The sequence below is a fragment of the Benincasa hispida genome, unplaced genomic scaffold (genome assembly GCF_009727055.1).
Source record: "Benincasa hispida cultivar B227 unplaced genomic scaffold, ASM972705v1 Contig514, whole genome shotgun sequence".
Classification (NCBI taxonomy): domain Eukaryota; kingdom Viridiplantae; phylum Streptophyta; class Magnoliopsida; order Cucurbitales; family Cucurbitaceae; genus Benincasa; species Benincasa hispida.
Window position 1 is genome coordinate 150,532 of NW_024064894.1, and position 16,442 is coordinate 166,973.

Sequence of the window (16,442 nt, forward strand, 5' to 3'; positions counted from 1 at the left end):
TTTTGCATTGCCCTTTTCTAATAAAATATGGCTTTAAAATTTGGATGAAAAACTTTTTGAGATTTTTGCAAAAATTAGTTTTTAGAAATTAGGCTGAAAAAAACCAAAACCCAACCCAAAATTCATTTTTCTATTTCTATCTCTTTCTCTCTGTCGGGTTCTTCATCCATTGGGTTTGGAAACTAAAATGGTTTTTAGATTTTGGCAATTAAATTAAGTTTTTTTTGTAAGTATTAATTTGTAATTGCTCACATGTTTATGAGCATTAATTGTGTGAAAAAGGGTCTGTAATTTGCTAGAGTCATTAGAGTTGAAATTAGGAATGTAATTGCTCGATTTTGAAAAAGAGAACAACTTTAAAATGAAGGAAAAAAAAGCTCACAGACCCAAAGAAGGCTTTCGACCGACCGGTTTCTTCGCAACCCGCGTGCACCAACTGTTGACGAAGCGCTCTGGCCCGTTCCACGACCCACGTCCTGTGTGCCGACCCAGATCGTCGCCCGCCTGCTCGCACCAGCGAGCCCGTGTTTTCGTCGACCCCACCCCGCGGCTTCCCATTGACTGCGCCAGCGTGCGTTGACCAGTTGGTCCCAGACGGTCTGGAACTGGTCCGTTTGACTTGGTTGAGCCGGTTTGACCGGTTCAACTTGGTTTTTGGAGTTTTGGGCTGGTTTGGGAGTTTTTAGGCCGGTTCGAGAGTTTTTTGGTCAGTTCGAGTTGATTCAAAAGTGTTTGAAGCTGGATCGAGAGCGATTTTTTGTACTACACCAAATTATTATTGTAATAATTTAGTTGTTAGCTTAATTTAAGAGCCAAAACCAATCCATTTTAGGGTGTTTAATTAATTAAGCATGTTGATGTATGTTTTAATTAAACTTTGAATCTTGTTATGCATATAGTATGCCATATAGATTTAAAATCCCACCATAGGTTAACATGTACATGCATTTGATATATGTTATAATTTTTATAATGTATATAGTATGCATGTTAAGTTTTTTTTTAATATAAAGTGTTCATTAAAGCATGATCATCAAGTATGTATGTATGTTATAGATGTATGATTCTAGGGTTATAATGGTTATAATTTTATTTTATAATTGTTATAAAATAACCTAGACTTTAAAACCTATAACAAAGGAAAAAGTTGCATGCTCACCTAGGATTAAATTGGTGCAATTTCAATCGGCTTTTCTAAAGAGTTAGAATAGGTCGATTTCTTGTTAAACAAAGAGTTATTTACTTACCCGGGGAGATCTTGTCTAAGGTTGGGGGTTCTTAAGATGACAGTTTACGGAACACCTTCTACCTGGAGATCAAACTGGCGTCTAAGTCAAATAATCCTAGTTTTAATGAGCATGCGTGAGAGATGTAAGGTAATAAAATTTGTTTATCACCTAAACATCATAGGTTAAAATCCAGTATAAGAGTTATACATGGATCTATCTCCTAGACTTAGGATATGTTTAATTTAGTCGAAATATATCTCTAAGTATTTTGATACCCTAAACCGTTATAGAACACTTTAGCTAGAGAGAAGTAGCGTACTTTTAGCTCTAGCGTCCCTAAGAGTTCACATCATGAGGTCCATGCAGGGCTTTGGGCCGTGCTTAGAAATGGACTCCCTTCGGAGAGTGTTTTCATGGATCAATATCAAGGTGAATAGGGGAAGTAGTTCATAGTAAGTGGGTGAAGGGTATGTTACAACATATCCCACGGTCTTTTCCATTAGGTCGCACCGTGATTCCTATAATGCACTTGCATGTCTCCCTTGGAGCGACCTTTCCCTTCGGAGGGTTGTATTATAGGATTCGGAACACCGCGAACTCCAAATCTGGATAGGCTCTCTTAGATCAGTTTTCATATTGACTTTCAACTTTCGAGAGCATGTTGATTCTTGTTTCTGAAATCCAAAAATGGAAGGTTACACTTACAAGAATTACTAAGATGTTAATATATTGATAACTGGAAGAAATGCACGTTATCATAGTGCTAAGTTCTTAGACAATGCTGGCTTGCATTGATAAAATGTGTTAGATTGTGTCCAAAAAACATTAAGTTTATTACATTATGGTCGCATGTGTTCATCGCATAGGAACAGTTGATTTTTGTATTTTTATGTAGAATATGCATTAACGCAAGGCGAAAATTGCGATCATAGGAAATCATTGGTCGAGCGCAGCATTACCGTAAGGATTTGTGGTGATTGTGTTCGCAAACATTAGCTCAAGAAGGATTGCCGCAACTTGGTGGGCGCATCTGGGTGAAAGGCATAATTAATCGCAATGGGATAGAAAGCTAATGACGGTCGAATCCGAATTAAGCTAATAACCGCTAATGATAACAAGTACATTCAACTTTTCGGTGAAAAATATTCGGCGCATTAGTCAGGGAATTAAAGCCACCCAATCTAAGAAATCATAAGAGAGAAGCCGCCTTCACCCCAAAGTAAAAGAATGTTGAGGGTTATTGGCTATGCGCTACTCCTACTCCTAACTAACAGATTAAGCAGTGGAAGTATGACTGCGAGAGATAGAGACATGACAACTGTTAACGCGTAGTAAAATGCATGGGAATATAGATAAAATGGCGAGGATGTCTTCATCGTAACACTAAGCTTGATCACAAGGGTAACCAGCCAACGCATGCTATGCAATCATGCTATACACACTTGACGTAGATGCATGCGATGTATATGCGATAGTGTCGAGAGGCATTATTTTTAAGTCTCTATTCCCACTCATGTGCTCTCACACATAGGCAAGATGACCGCATACCACCATATCCTCCTAAAAGGATGCATACGCTGTGTAGTAGTAAATGAAGCTTATTCCTAAGTCACCATTCTTGCTTATGCGATCCAATCTGCTCTCCCGAGTCTAGATTTGGATTTTAGACTACTCTCCCAAGTATGCCTAAATGATGAATGATGTGCTCATAAGACAAGGTAATCACATAAAACATGGTTGACGTAAGAGTATTCCTATCTATAGTGAACACTTACTTACATTGCTTAATGCGATCAACTATTTACCCTCCTGGGCAGTTGGTTGCTGCTGACTCTACTCATAGACAAGCATTGTGTCCACTTATAGACAAGCGTTGCTACAGCTTCACACTAAGAAAATAAGATTTTCTCACAATACTCGCGCAATGCATACCTCTCGGTGGTTTGCTACATGCTTCATATGTCTATGCTGCATGATTAAGTATGCTATACTCTAGTAGTCTTACTTAGTAATGCAATGAAAGTGAAGGATGCTAAGTAAATGAAGATGGAGATGGAATCGAAGGAAAATATAGAAATGCATTGAACACAAAATGTATTAATCTCTTAAGCCACAATGTAATACAATACAAGGATAAAAGAGAAATGGAGGGCCAGATGGAAGCAATGTCTCGCTTCCATCAGATGTATGTCAAGGCTGCCGGTGGTGCCATGGATGGGCAGTGGAGTAGACTCTCTTGAGCTCTAACTTCGACAAAGGCTCCGGTCATCACTCGGAATGGTTGGGGGGATGAAGAACTCTTAAGATTACCTTCTCACGCTTTGGTCTGGATCACAAGGATCTGCCCTCAGGCAGAAAACCTTGGATGCCTTCAGGCAGAAGACCTTGGATCATTTGAAATTATGCTCTAAGGCTTCTATTTATAAAGCTTGATCGCCGACAACATTTATGGACTTGCTTTGAATTTGACACTCGCGGCGCGATGGTCCTTTTCTGAATCTTTGCTGCTAACGGCGTGGTAGGTGAAATGTCAACATCATCTTTTGACACTCATGAGGTATGTGTTCATGCTTGGTTTCCGAAGTGTCAACGCATTCCACCACCCTTGCGTTCATCCCTCTATTATGGTTATTACTCTATAGCTGCAATCTCCCTGCGATGACTGCATTCACTTGGCCGTCGCAACACCCATAAGACAGATGCATGCGTTCACCGCATGCGATCATCTTCGCGATAGCCTCGCTTCCACGCATGCAATCGATTTCTGCGTTTGCTACAAAAATAAATAGTTGAATGCATAATAACGCATAAAATTGGGTTAGCCGAGATTCTTAATGTCGATCGACGTAAACTCTTTTTCTCATGAATCCATAGTATAATCGCCGCATATTCTACTTAACAGCCCTTATAATTCTAAATAAAAGGCTTATAATAACGTACACTTCTGCCCGTCATTACACCCTCAAACTTAGAATCATGCTTGTCCTCAAGCATGCTTTATACTTGGGAAATTCATAATTCGCCCTCTGGCTTTCCCTTGCGATGACCAGCCTCTCAAAATATAATTTACTCATCTCTCTTTCATTGGCAGCAATGCTCTCCCCAACTTTTGATTACTTCTTCAAAGAGATCTTTTCTAAGCTTAAATCTGGCAAGGCTCTACTTAAAAACCTTTTACTTATTCCCCGCAACCTTGCATTTAGCTTTTAACAGTGTGTCCGTTGAAATATTTCAAAGATTTGCGATTTTATTATTAGAATGTGGCGTTGAACCTGGTTACGCTCATCGTTTTGGCTTGCCCCCATGTGTGCCATGCAGACAGCCAAATTCGGTTGCATGCCATATTCAACTCAACTCTTGTTTTGGCTTGATTTTGCGCCAAACGAAGGAGTTGCTCTTATGCATTGATCTTAGCCACTTACTTTCGTTTTTCTTACCTGCACGTGTGTCATGCGAAGTATTTAACTATGGGTAAGTACCTTTCACAACTTAACTCTTATCAGCATGGTTGCACTGACAGTGGAGTTTTTATTCCCAAACTTTTTTTTTTGAATAGCATCGCAATGTAGTGAACGCATTTCTCCGGGACCACTGCCACCAAACTTAGAGATTGGCAGCGTCTCGCTGCAAAGCTAAAGACAAACTCAACAGGAATGCGGTAACAAATGTTAGGTTTACACATAATAAAAATTAGACTGTCAAATTTTGAAGAAGCTATTAAAAGTGAGGCGAGCTTTGCGATGCTTAGTTAGCGGATGTAGTGAATTATACGTACCATCATAGATGCATCGCAAAGGTAGGCAAGCGGATAAAAGAGAATTTTGAAAGGATAATGCGTGCAAGATAACAAGAAAAGAATCTTTGAGTAGAATAACACTTGCGATCATGCTTCAGAATTCATGGGGTTGAAGCCATTCGTTGAATGATGGAGAGGATTCTTCCGTTGTATCTGTGCACCGAGGAGAATTATTGTCGCACCTACAAGGAGCAAACACACCTCATCCAAGAAAGTAGCCGCATATCCAAAATAACAATAAAAATAAACTAAACTAGAAAAGCAAGGTAAATATAGAGTAGAAGACGTCCTTGAAGAAATTGGAGTGAGTTCATCGCAAAGAGTCTTCCATGCAAGAGATTGTTCTCAACTACTTAGGTCAAGGGGCTCGCCCTGACCATTGGAACTTTCGGCAATTGTTGGGGGCATGTTGGCCACCATGCGCTTAGAACTATCTTTAGCTCATGCGATTGATTGCCCTTCTATCCTAGGGTCAATACTGGCTTTTGGCGCATCGCCTACACTTCAAATATTGTTTGCAACTTAGTCGCACAAGCTACAATACTCCCAAGGTAAAAAGGTTGCCTGCCGAAACATAAAACTTAACAAACTATTAGCTGCCAAGTCCCCGGCAACGGTGCTAAAAACTTGATGATGGAAATTTGGAAGCGCATATATGATGAATGTCTTAAGCTATGCGTTTATTCTCATGCGTCGATGGCCATGCGTTGGAATGGAAAGTATGCGTTAATCTCGTATGCAATGACCATGCGTTCCTATCATAAGTTTTGTTGCATGCTCGCCAAGTATAACGAGATCGCAAGTTTCTCGGGTGATCCGAGGTCGAACTCAGGGACTTGTAGCTAAATGTCATGAAGTAATGTGTTTGTGGTGAAGAATAAAAGAATATTGAGGGTTATTGGATATGTGCTACTCCTACTCCTAACTAACAGATTAAGCAGTGGAAGTATGATTACAAGAGATAGAGATATGACAACTTTTAACGTGTAGTAAAATGCATGGGAAAATAGATAAAATGGCGAGGATGTCTTCATCGCAACACTAAGCTTGAACGCAAGGGTAACCCCAGCCAACGCATGCTCTGCGATCATGCTATACACACTTGACGTAGACGCAAGCGATGTATATGCGATAGTGTCGAGAGGCCTTATTTCTAAGTCTCTATTCTCGCTCATGTGCTCTCACACATAGGCAAGATGACTGCATACCACCATATCCTATTAAAAGGGTGCATACACTGTGTAGTAGCAAATAAAGCTTATTCCTAAGTTCCCATTCTTGCTTATATGATCCAATCTACTCTCCCGAGTCTAGATTTGGATTTTAGACTACTCTCCCAAGTATGCCTAAATGATGAATGATGCACTCATCAGACAAGGTAATCACATAAAACATGGTTGACGTAAGATTATTCCTATCTTTAGCGAACACTTGCCTACATTGCTTAATGCGATTAACTACTTAGCCTCCCGGGCAGTTGGTTGCTGCTCACTCTACTCATAGACAAGCATCGCGTCCGCTTATGCTATAGCTTCACACTAAGCAAATAGGTTCTCACAATACTCGCGCAACGCACACCTCCCAATGGTTTGCTACATGCTTCATATGTCTATGTCGCATGATTAAGTATGCGATACTCTAGCAGTCTTACTGATAACTTGTAGAAATACAAGTTATTTATACTGTTTTATTTAGATATTGCAGCTAAAAGAAAGAAAAGTTGCATCGATAGTATAAAAATTGGCTAAGAAATGCGAGAATTATAAATTGTCGTCAATACACCCACTAACACCATTGCAATGGTAGAATAGAATGTTTCAGTTTCTGTTTTGTAGGAAATCAGTCATCACATGCGTTAATGGCTCAAAGATAAAATAAACAATGCATCAAATAAACAACGCATCTATGTCGCATTACGCCCATCATTCAGGAATGAAGAGATGACCAATGCAATGACAGCGCATGCAACAATCGATCAAGAGCTTAGCGATCAACGCAATTTCAACCCCATGCGGTAATAAAAAAATAACACCGTATGCGGCGATGGATAGAAGATGTAAAGAGCAACGCAATTGCAGAGGATTCTGACATATGTACAACTTTCAGTTGTGCATTTCTGATGGGTTGATTGCGTAACAAAAGGAATATTCACTCCACCATTTTAGGAACTATCTTAACCATAAAGTGGGGACCACAATGCAAAGAGTCAAGCTTCGCCTATAAATAGCTTCTGCAATTTCATTGAAAGATATACTTGAATACATAGAGACATGCATATACTGATCTGAGAGAGAGAATGGTCTGAAGCGATTTCCAAAGTAGATCCGAGATAATTACGAGGCAAGGTCTAGAGATGAGTCTCTGGGCAATGAATCCTTCCAATCCCTACCATTGAAGCTCTGTGCGAAGGTCACTTCTACCAGAAGAGCAAGCCTGAGAGCAAAGCTCTCCTCTTCATTACTTCCACACGCCGGCAAGCATAACCTCTATTCAGGATCTGTGTCAAGACGTTGACACTCTTTCTGTATTCGTTTCTAATCTCTATTTCACCATCTGTATTCATCTTCTTAATCTTTCATTCACACCATGTATCGAACGCTCAATCTTAGCATTAAATGTTATGATCATCACCATTATCATCTCTCTGTCTATTTTCGTTCATCCATAATCCATTTTCTCCATGATGTTTTCCTAATTCCCTGGGTAATTAGAAAGAATTAAGCAAGTAAATTAATTTGTGTAGGAAATAATTAAGTTTAGCTAAAGCATGCTCGACGACATCTTCACTTGTGAGAGCAAAAGTGAAGATGTTATTCCACCTATTGAGAGAAGGTTGGAAGAATGCGTTATCTAAAGCGAGAAGTACTTCCAGAGATGGAAGTAACCTTACGTTCATCACGTTCATCCCTGTTTCACCATAGAGATATGGGAACGCGGCCGATCATCGTGAGGTGTACGCCAAGGGAAAACGGAACCTTAGTTGCATCTTTAACGCAATTGACAAACTTGCGTTGTTTTTACTATTTACTCTTTCTCTTTCTGATTCATCCATAAAGAATTGCTATCACATACCATGATCCTTTGTATAACTTCACATTCAGTCTCGAACTCAGTATCATGTATCATGATTCTTGTATCTTGTATCATCTTAGTTTAGGATTTTATTTTCAACGCAACTTTATTTTATCGCAATTTTATTTTCATCGCACTTTAAATTCCTGTATAAACCCAATTCTTTATTAATTGTAAAAACCAGTCGCATGTATCACAAAAGTAATGCATTAATGAAAACAATCCCTGTGTTCGATCTCGGATTATTCTGAGAAACTTGCATTGGAATTATACTTGGTTTCAGTGCAAGGAAACTTGTGACACACATTACTATATCGCATACTACAAGCATATCATTAACAACACATATTTAGAAGTAGTATCGCATAAAGACTAAAGATATAAATTACCGTTACAAGTTTATAGCGTCATTGCCGGGGATCAGTAATGGTTAGTGTGAATACTTTTGTGGTATTTTGTAGGATAGATCTCTTTGTACTAGTTGTTTATTGTTACTTAGAAATTGATCTTATGTCACACAACGCATGGATGCATATGATGCACGCAAGGTACAAATCCATGTGATACTACTTCTAGATATGCGTTAAGTAACAATGTTCTTGTAGTATGTTGTGCGTCGTCACAAGTTTCCTTGCGTTGAAACCAAGTATAATTTCACAGCAAGTTTCTCGATGTGATCCGAGGTCGAACATAGGGGTTGTTTGAGGTTATTGTGTTATGCTTGTGATACATGCGACTTGGGGTTTTCAATTAATAAAAGTTGTTGTGTACAACAATATAAACATGCAATAAAGTAAAGTAAAGCGGTAAAGATGCAATAATAAAATAAATTGCATTAAAGTTTGCGCTTGCATAACTGCATCATTCTTTTCCATGTACTATTTCAACAGCGCCTCTAATGATCCTCCCGAGGCATTAGATGATGATGATGGTTGCTGGTTCTGTGGTCTTGATTGCCCTTGGTTGTGGTGAAATGGAGGATTTCCTCTGCTGCCCCCCTGATGTTTCATTGGCCCCTTTAGGTTGGGATTGCCACCCCAACTGAAGTTAGGGTGACTTTTCCAACCCGGGTTGTAGGTGTTGCTGAAGGGGTTGTTTTGGATAGCACACACTTGTTGAAGATTCAATGGGCATCATTCAGCTCCATGAGCCCCTCCACAGTTGATGCAACCAATTGCGGCCACTTGAGCCGCGCTGATATGTGAGCAATTGGCTCGTTGTTAATGGCCATTGATTGGAGAATTGAGGTTACCGGTGGCATCTGGGTTGCCAATGTAGTCATTGTTCTTCCGCAAAGACAGTGGTTGTTTCAGCTTTTCTTCTCTCGGCACCTCGGCCTCCACTATCCGTCATCTATCTAGTCATCCATATTCCGCGAGATGCAGTCAAGGATGACTTTGGCCTCCATGTATGTCTTGTCCATAAAACCTCCTACCGTGGAGGTATCAGCAACAACCTGCGTTTTCTCTGTTCAGGCCAGTGTAGAATGTTTCCATCAAGACACAATCGAGAATCCCGATATTCGAGCAGTTTTTCACCAACCTTCTAAATCGCACCCAAGTGGTGCTCAGGGTCTCATTCTCTTTTTGTTCAAAGATTCAGCACATCCTTTCGTCTTCTTGTGTTGATAGCTGGTGGGAAGAACTTCTTCATAAACTGCTCAACCAATTGCCCCCATTGAAGTGATTTCATTGGGCTCTAGTGAATAAGCCCACTTCTTAGCCTCATCCCTCAAGGAGTAAGGGAACAAATATAACTAATATTCTCCAAGGTCGCGCCAGGTAGGGAGAAATTGCCGCCACATCTCGACAAAGCTGGTCAGGTAGGCAATGCGGGTCTTCACCTTGCAGACCCCCAAACTGCCCTGCGTTCTAAATCATTTGTAACATGACCGGCTTGATCTCCAAAGCGCGATTATCCTCAATAGTTGGCCTTGAGATTCCAGGAAAAAAATCGTGCAGGTTGGGTGCTGCATAGTTTTCGCATTGGGATATTGCAATCGGCTGTCAGAATCGGGGCAGGAATACGGGATCCTGAGCCAGTCGAACAGCCCCTTGATTCATATCTGGCATCGCGTTATCGTTATTATCTGCCATGCTGGCTGCCTTTTTTCACCGATTTCTATTCTGGCGTATCTCGTGCGGAAGCTTCACTCAATCTCAGGGTCAGCTACGAATTCTGGTTCAAGACTAGGATTCATAAACTGTCAGACTACTCTCCACGTTGAATAGCCAGTACAATGAGATCTGTCCTGCAAAATACGAAAAACCACTCAAATAAGAAACCGTTAACCAGATCCCTAGCAACGACGCCATAAACTTGTTGACTCGTAGGTATGTATGATATTAAATGCTTAAAATGATGCGATACTACTCCTATTTATGCGTAAATTAAGAATATTCATGTAGTATGTTCTGCGTTGTCACAAGTTTCCTTACGATGGGGCCAAGTGTAATTCCACCGCAAGTTTCTCGGTATGATCCAAGGTCGAACACGGGGAAATGGTTTTCGGTTATTGCGGTATGTTCATGGAATATGTGAATAGGTTTCCAATTCTTTATAAAGGAGTTTGTACAGGTATGTAAATTGCGATAAAATAAAGGAAAGCAATAAAGATGCGATAAAACATAAAAATACAATAAACCTAAACTAGATGTTACAAGATACAGACTTCATGTACAAGATGCTAGGATTAAGGCTGGCTGTGAAGGTTGTGCATAGATGTGGGATGTGACGACAAGTCTTATGAATAGAATAGAAAGAGAAAGATACGTATTACAGACAATGCAAGTTCTTAATTGGATTGAAGGTAAAAAATACTGTTTCGCTCTTCTCTTGGCGTACACCTCTCAGTGATAAGCCATGTTCCCCATCTGTCTGTGGTGAAACAGAGTCTAATGTAATGAACACAAGGTTGCTTCCATGTCTGGAAGTACTACTTGCTTTAGTTAACGCACTCTTCTGACCCTCTCTCGATAGATTAGAATGATATATTCACTTCTGCTCTCACAGATGCCGATGCCGTCTAGCATGCTTTAGCTAAACGTATTTTATAACCTTAATACAGGTTAAGTTCTTGGTGATTCGTATTGCTCATCAGGAGATTAAGAAAACATCATGAAGAAAGTGACTAACGGGTGAATAGAAATAGATAGAAAAAGGTAGATGGAATCTATCGAAACATTTAATATTTATACTAAGCATTTGATACATGATTTGTGAATGAAGAGATAAAGAAAATATGGAATACAATAAAAGAGAGATAGAACAAATATAAACAAGTGCTAATGTCTTGGCACAGATTCAATGGAGATCTGCTTGCCGGATCGGATGGTTTCGATGGTAGGAAGAACTTCCCTCTCAGGCTTGCTCCACCGGTAGCAGGGATCTTTACGCAGAGCTTCGATCGGGTATATGGTAGGTCGGATCTGAGATTCACCTTTCAACTTTATCTCGTTTTCTTCCCGGATTTCTTCTCTTCAGCACTCAGCTCAACCTTTTCTCTCTAAAATCTTATAGTACTTAGCCCCATATCCAGTAGCATACTTTTCTTTGAAATCAATGGGGTATTTATAGGAGTAGATCCTTGACTCCAGCCTTGTGGTCCCCACTTGATGGTTATGATAATTCTGCAGATGGAGGGATATTATTCCTTCTGTTATGCAATCAGACCATCAATTCTACACAACCGTTAGTTGTACACGTGTCGCTCAGTTGCATCTTTCGATCATAGGTTCACATGCAGTGTTTGTTTTCTGTCTCTTATACACATCTAGATGTGTATAAGAGACAGGTTGATTAGTTTCTCATAAGCCTTGAGCACAAGCAGTGACTTGGTCTCCTGCAAAATAGAGTAAAGTTTGGCTTGTCTTCCATCTTTTTGGTGTTAGTGGGTGTAATCGCAAAAATTTATAATTATTGTCATACTAGGCTAATTTCATACAAATGGCGCATAATTACTAACTTTTGGTCGCAATATCTAGATAAGGTGGCATAAATAACTTGTATTTCTTCAAGTTATCAGTTACACTCTTCATTTTGGTTTGTTCCCACGGGTGTCATGCGAACATCCAACTACGGTTGTGTGCCAATTTCAAATTTAACTCATGATATTCAGAGGAGTTGTCTCTTGCACTCTTTTATTTTCTCTTTTATTGCGTTGTTCTTGGAAACCCACCTTCGTTTTGGCTTGCTCCTATGATTGTCATACGAACATCCAACTACGAGCAGACTCCTTTCTCAACTAAACTCTTATCAGGTTGGGAACATTTTTGAGGTTTTCCCTTGCGCTGACATTGCAGTTTGGCATAATTTTTTTTTTAATGAAATTGAAAATGAACACATTTTCTTAATCATCGCATATTCTTGATCTTATTTGCTCAGACCTTCTCCACCCCCAAATTTAAATATAAGCAAGGTCCTCATTGTGTTGTTTGGATAGACTAGACAAACACTTAGAATAAAAATTTCAAAAAGAAGGTTTGAACAGAACTTTGTAAGATAAAAGGTAAAGTACTACTAAACTAAGAATTAACTAAGTGTTGTTACCCAGTGCATCTGAGTTATCCTTCATTTGGTATAGTTAATTGATGTCCTTTGTGCTGAAAGGCACCACTTGCCCTTTTATGGTCATCACGTCCCTAGTGCCATGTAGCCGTCCATGGTAAAAGTCGTGCACTACCTTGGGAACAACAATGGCTAGGCACTGGCAAAATGTGTCCGAGCCATGCTCCACGATCACGCTCGTGATGAGATCAGGTAGTGGCGTTGGCGCAGGGTAAAAGCCCTTCTCCATCAACAAGTCGTCATTTTCTTTCTTTATGGATGGACGTGCCTTTGCCAACGCGGGCTTGCTGCTTTCTACGACCGCTTTGCCCTTTCCTTTGGCCAACATAAGGTGGGATTGTTGCCTTTGTTTTCTTTCTTGTTCCTTGCATTGTTCTTCCTTCTCTCGCTCGGCAAGTTCCTTGCTCTTCTTCTTCTGTAAGCGCTTCCTATTCGCTTCGCGCTTCTTCTCTTTCTCTTCTTCCAATCTCCTTTTCTCTTCTTCTTTCTTCTTTTTCTCTTCCTCTTCTTCTTCTCTTTCTTCTCTTTCAAACTCCTCCTCAAACTGCTCGGAGGCCAACAAAAGGCGGTGTTCCTCTTCAATCTGCCTTATTTCATCAAGCCTTGAGATCTCGTTATTGCGGCAAACTTCCTCATCATGCAATTTTCTTCTTCTATCACCTTCTGCGGTGATGAGTTTTGCTCGCTCCATTTTCTCCTGCTTCTCCTCCTCTTCTTTTCTCCTTCTTTCTTTTTCTTTTAATGCGATTATTAGTCTATGAGGGTCAACAGAAGACCCTTGCGGTGCATTCTCCCTACGATGCCGCATCAGGGGGTTTGTCTTCTCCTTCTTCACCTTCCTCCGCCGCAACCATTTGCATTGTTTCAGGTTACGTCGGTTCCATCAATTGCGCTTTTTCCCCTCTATCCTCCCTCATGGAGGTTGATTCTCCATCCTTTTTAGTGCTCGCAGCCCTCTGCTTCTTTTCTTCTTCTTTCTTTAGGCGCCTTTCTTCACGCCGGCGCATTCTTCTTTCTTCCTTGTCTTTCTTCTCCATCTCCTTCTTCTCTTCCTCATCTTAATCATCATTCTTCTTCTCTTTATTCTTTTTCTCCTTGCGATGATGAGATGACTCAGCTTCACCAGTCTTTCTCCCTTTTCCTTTATTCTTCTTCTTTTCCTCTTCAACTTCTTCTGGTTGTGTCTCTAATGCAACTACATCCATCGCAACTTTAGGAGTCTCTACAACAACTTTAGCTTCTTTAGTCTCCTCCACCGCAATTCTAGAGGGTCCGTCATAGGTTTCTATGTGGGCAGTCACCTCAGGAGTCCCTAAGGTCAGAGTGTCTCTTTCTACCTCTTTTTCAACCACCACTGCCTCCGCCACCACCATTTCTTCAGCCACCGCCACCTTTTCAGCCACCACCGCCACCACCTCCTCCGTGGACAGTGGTTGGTCTTGCAACCCTTGCCTCGGGTAATCCCCTTCCTCGCTCTAAATGACTCAGAATGTTGCCAAACACTTCCTTGTCATCATGCCTCTTCTTCTCGCTTTCATTTTTTAGAACGACGGAGTTGAACTGGGGAATTTTCAGTGCTGCGCCCCACTCTTGAACTTAAGGAGGCTGGAACGGACAATGGGGTTTTTTCTCCTGGGTTTCTACCGATGATTCACACTCGGGACGGTATGGGTTTTGGGGCAGCAAGCCGACGACTGGCAACAAGTAAATGCTGGCTTTTCTTCGCATAGCGATTTTGCTCAGATGAAGGGGTTGATGTTGAAGCAGAAGACTAAGAAGCTTGGTCAGCCATGGGAGCTTGGTTTGAAAGAGGCTAGAAATCGTTAGGGTTTTGGGAAGAAGAAGGGTTTTCGTATGCTGGCGCTAGGGTTTTTCAAAGTGCACATGAGGTAAAAAACTCATAGACGGGGAAGGGTTCCTATTTATAGGTTGGGCCACAGTGAGCCCAATGTGATTTTTGCAGCGACAGGCCTCGAGAAGCTCAAATTGCCCGTCGTTCGAACTTCCCTCATTTATGAAAATTCAGAAAAGCGTCCTTTCATCTGTAGAATCTTCATTGCTTAGGGATATGAAACAATTGGACTTCTCAAATATAGAAATAATTTTCTTTAATATTTTATTCGAATGAACGCAATGTAAAGATTAACGCAATGTGCTCATCAACACAAATGCATCTTCGCAGAGGATGGGCAACAACGTATACACTCTATAACACACCCCTTAACTAACACATTTCTGGAGGATACCTCAACATAGTGCATTTAGCTAAGGACGGGCAAAGGACATATACGCCTGCAACACACCCATCAGTTTCAACGCATTTGAGTTGGATGAATGTAAAGCGCGTCTTGCTTGGTTCAAGATGCGTCCATTATCGTTTTGCATACTTCTTGTTAATTATATGATTTTATTATTATTATGATTATTGTTATTTTTTTCTTCTTTTTTTTTCATCAATGCAAGTTGCTATGACTTGCAGCAATAAATTTCCCTTTATTTCTCAATCATTCACTAATTAACGACCAACACATTAATTACAGAAAAGTTAAAATAATTAAAGACGGTATAAAAATAAATGCAAAGGAAATAACTGAAGAGTTAAATTCATGAAGTCAAAATACGAATTAAATGAAGAAGTAAAGACACAATTCAAGAATTTAATAAGACATAAATTAAAGAAAGCATTAAACATAGTTGTGAGATATGGACCGGAAGATGTGTTTCTTCGAATGAGTGCAATCCACATCCCTGCAGGTGGTTTGGCTTGCCTGCCCAATGTCCTAGGGACATTGTTCCTTTCCATTGGATCCCGAGGCTTCTGAGTTGCTGGGCAACGTTCCTGGTGCTCTATTTCTCAACTCAGATGCCAGCTGACCCACTTGGATCTCTAAGTTTCGAATTGAAGACGTATGTGTTTTCATTACTGCATCATTTTTATCCATATATTGTTTCAGCAGGGTCTCCAACGAGCTTCCAGAGGTGTTCGAAGATGAGGGTTGCTGGTTATGCGATTGCCTTGGTTGCCCCTTGTTCAAGTTATGGTGAAAAGAAGGATTTCCTCGACTGCCACTTTGATGGTTGATTGGCCCCCCTTGGTTTGGATTGCCACCCCAACCGAAGTTAGGATGGCTCATCCAGCCAGGATTATAGGTGTTGCTAAAGGGGTTGTTCTGGATGGCGCATACTTGCTGGAGATTTGATGGGCACATTTCTGCTACATGAGCCCCTCCATAATTAACGCAACTTATTGCGGCCACTTGAGCCGGTGCAGCGGGTTGCACTGATTGTTGGGAGATGGCTCCTTGGTTGATTGCCATCGATTGAAGGATCGAGGTCACCACGACCATCTGAGCAGCCAACGTGGTTATTGTCTCTGCAAGGAAAATGGCAGTTTCATTCTTTCTTCTTTCGACGCCTCGACCTCCATAGCCATCATCAATCCAGTCATCCATGTTCCACGATATGTGGTCAAGGATGACTTTAGCCTCAGTATATGTTTTGTCCATAAAACCTCCTGCCGCGGAGGCATCAGCAACAGCCTACGTCGATCTGTTCAGGCCGTTATAAAAAGTCTCCATCAAAACACAATCGGGTATCCCAATATGCGGGCAGTTTTTCACCAATCTTCTAAATCGCACCCAGGCGGTGCTCAGGGTCTCATTTTCAATCTGCTCAAAGTTCAGCATGTCCTTTCGTCGCCTTGCGTTGACGGCCAGCGGGAAGAACTTCTTCATGAATTGCTCCACCAGTTGATCCCATGATGTGATCTCATTTGGCTC